The sequence below is a fragment of the Hippoglossus stenolepis genome, chromosome 19 (genome assembly GCF_022539355.2).
Source record: "Hippoglossus stenolepis isolate QCI-W04-F060 chromosome 19, HSTE1.2, whole genome shotgun sequence".
NCBI lineage: Eukaryota > Metazoa > Chordata > Actinopteri > Pleuronectiformes > Pleuronectidae > Hippoglossus > Hippoglossus stenolepis.
Window position 1 is genome coordinate 14,184,530 of NC_061501.1, and position 3,755 is coordinate 14,188,284.

Here is a 3,755-nt window from a genome sequence, read left to right on the forward strand (position 1 = left end):
TAATTTTATTCTCTTGTCTCCCTCATTCAGCCGCTGTAACAAGTCAATTTCCCTGATGTGGGATCAATAAAGTTTTATCTTATCTTATCCACTAACATGGAGTGGGCGGGGTTTATGACCTATAACCATCAGGGGGCGATCCAGACACTTTGGCTTCATTTTTGAGGAGCGGTCGTGACGTCCATCTTTATTTACAGTCTGTTCAACTGTTTCAAAAGGTGCTATATAAATACAATTATTAACTTCTAATCAATATGCTAATTGTTATGCACCAATCAATACACCAAAGCGAATTCCTTGTAAAACCCTTCTTGGCATTAAACCTGCCTGTGATCCAGAGTCTGGGTTTTATTTTTTACAAGAGGTCCTTGAAGGCCCCGTGTCTCTGAGTGTGGACAGCAGACCTGTTGACACATCATGGAGATACAGAGAGAAAGACTGAGAGAGACACTGAGAGAAACTGAGAGACACTGAGAGACACATAGAGAACTGAGAGAGACTGAGAGACACAGAGAGAAACAGAGAGACACTGAGAGACACATAGAGAACTGAGGGACACAGAGAGACACAGAAACTGAAAAGACACTGAGAGAAACTAAGAGACAGAGAGAGACTCAGAGAGAAACTGAGAGACACTGAGAGACACTGAGAGACACATAGAGAACTGAGAGAGACTGAGAGACACAGAGAGAAACAGAGAGACACTGAGAGACACATAGAGAACTGAGGGACACAGAGAGACACAGAAACTGAAAAGACACTGAGAGAAACTAAGAGACAGAGAGAGACTCAGAGAGAAACTGAGAGACACTGAGAGACACAGAGAGAAACTGAGAGACAGAGAGAGACTCAGATAGACACTGAGAGACACAGGGGACACAGAGAGAAACTGAGAGACAGAGAGAGACTCAGAGAGAAACTGAAAGAAACTGAAAGACAGAGAGAGACTCAGATAGACACTGAGAGACACAGGGGACGCATGTCTGTCTCTGCTGTGGATATATAAACTGAACACACACACTGAATCTTTCCTGCAACGTTTTACGACAGCCGTGCTGCGTTCAGGTGCCAGGGACCAGACTGAAGGCCTGCTGCGCCACCTGTCGTGCAGTGTGGGAACAGGCGCCCTACGAGCATGGAAAACCAGGAAAAAGAGGAATTACATGAATAAAAGTAAAAGTGTTTTTATTACCATGAAATACAGGCTTATTATAAAAGATGAGGTCTATGGATGAGTTTAAACTCTAATGAACTGTGAATGGGTCGGAAAGGTGTACATGGAAATGATTAAATGTAATTCAGCAGTTTGAGCTTTAGAGTTGTTGGTTCCCTGTCACACTCATGCTTTGCTGAAACACCTCAAAGGAACAGAGGCATTGTCATAATATGTATTTAACTGCATCGTGTATTATTCTATCATGTTCCAACATCACACTGGTGCTCTTCCCACTGTTGTTATCCATCCATCATCTATATTGGGCTGGAGACAATCCCGGCTGAAGTTGGGGTACAACCTGGACAGGTCATCAGCCTTTAATTTCTAATCTCCAATTAACCTAATCCCAGTCTGCATATGTTTGGACTGTGGGAGGAAGCAGGAGAACCAAGGGAAAACCCACGTAGACACGGACAGAAACATACAAACTCCTGGGATTCAAACAAAGAGCCTTCTTGCTGTGAGGCGACAATGCAAACCACCAAATTTCTAAATGACTGCGGTGAGAAAGGCCTTTTTCATGAGGTCACCCATATTTATTACAAATGGGGAAAGTATATGCAAGTATCACTTTTTATGTGTTGTGGACTTGTCTAACTTGAATTAGACTAATTCAGGAGTAAAATGAAGTCAGGTCCAGTCTAATGTATATTTGTGAAATACATTTGTGGAACTGGTCCCAGTACAAATAAGTGAACACACTCTGGGCATGTCTTGGTGTGTGACCCTCTCACCTTCTGGAAATGGCATGAGGCAAATTAACTTATGTTCTTGAAAGTTTCTATATAAAAGTCAAAATCTCTCTCTAAGTGAGTCAGTATTCTTAGTTCAGACTACATTTTAATTAGTGGGTCTAAAATAAAGCCAAACTGGTCAAACAATTAACAAACAACACATTTGAACTTTTTATGTTTTTCCACTTTTCACTGGAAAAACAAACGAATGGTGTGAACTCATCATAACCCGAAGCAGGGGAACGAAACAGATCAGGTTATTGGAGTTTTTGAACTGAATTGATCCTGAAATGACAGACTCGCATTGATTTGAGATGGAACATGAAGGACGTTCTCGCAGTTAAAACCGGCTGCAGCTCTTGCCAGCGAGGGAGCGACCCAATGAAAATGACAGATCGCTATTAATTATAATGAACATTATGAGCGGTCAGTATCTAATTAAACTCGTCGGGCGGGAGGAATCGCAGCAATTGATACCGCGCACAGGTCATTATATATATTACACTGTCTCTAAACGCATTCACATAGACTTTCCTGCATTTCATTGATCCTTCAGCTGCAGAGTAGAAGCGATTCATAGAGGAGACCGAAATAACTCTTGGCAGTTGAGGCCAAACACTGTGAACTGCTCACATGGATGATTTTTTAAATCCCAGCAATAAGGTCGGCCGATCCCTGTTCGTGTTGAGACAGGCAGGAAGTAGCAGCACCCACACACATAAATCTGCGTTGTTTGCAGATGCATATTCATTGAGCTCATGCAGTCACACTCCAGTCTCTTATTCCCTGCTGCAGCCAAAGTGACACTTGTAATGTGTATCCTTATGCATCCTTGAAATGTGTCCGGGGGGGGGTCACAAACAAGATGAGCCGCAGTCCATTGAGTTGCCGGAAGATGAAGGTGCTTGATTTTACATGAATTGTTCAGCAGTTCTAACAAGATCATGCCTTTAACTGTTCCTCATGCAGTATTGATAGGCAACCACTAGGTGGCAACCAGCAACAATAAATAGGAGAAGTGAGAGGGGAAGTTTTGAAGGAAGAACCTGCAGGTATGTGAGCTGCGGTTGTGTCTCAGTATTTGTTGTTCAGGTATGATTAACGTCTCAGATAAACCTCCCACTCATCATGCGTTAATGCACCGTTTCCTTGTTGACAGCACTCCTGGAGCAATATTGTGCAAAGTAGGCTCCGATCCACAATCACCCTGGAGTGATTTTTGATGTTTCCTCGCTCTGCAGCAAGATAAACAAGGCTAAAAGCTTCAATTAGCCCCTAAAAGGCCTGCGAGGAAGCTAAAGTATATTGCGCAGCGAGGATGATTCATAACAACCTGCATTAACTTTGTCAGTTATAATCCATCACGAGGTAATAGTCTTAAATAAATCTCATAGTAATTGAGATGAATCCCTCATTTCAATGACAAGTCTGGTTTTTAAGACCCAATTACCACTCGGAGCTCCCCGGCCCGGCGGCTGCTCCGGGTTCGGGCTCTGAGTGGAGGAGAGGGGGCAGCAGCAGCGAGGACGGGGGACAGGGAGATGGACTCCATCCAAGGAGCGATGGATACCGAGCTGCATCAGAGGGCAGGTAGATTTATGACAAACGCACACAATCTTAATTTGTGCTCAGCCCGATAATGCAAGGCCAGAATACTTCTGCTCGGTGTTTCTTAACTGGATGTTTCTTTAATTATATGTCAGAGGCCATAAAACTCAGGAGATTTTCCCCACAAAGCACTGTTTTATGTCTCGCTCATTACTGTAAATTACAAGCAACAGGGAGAGAGACTTGTGGGAAGAAAC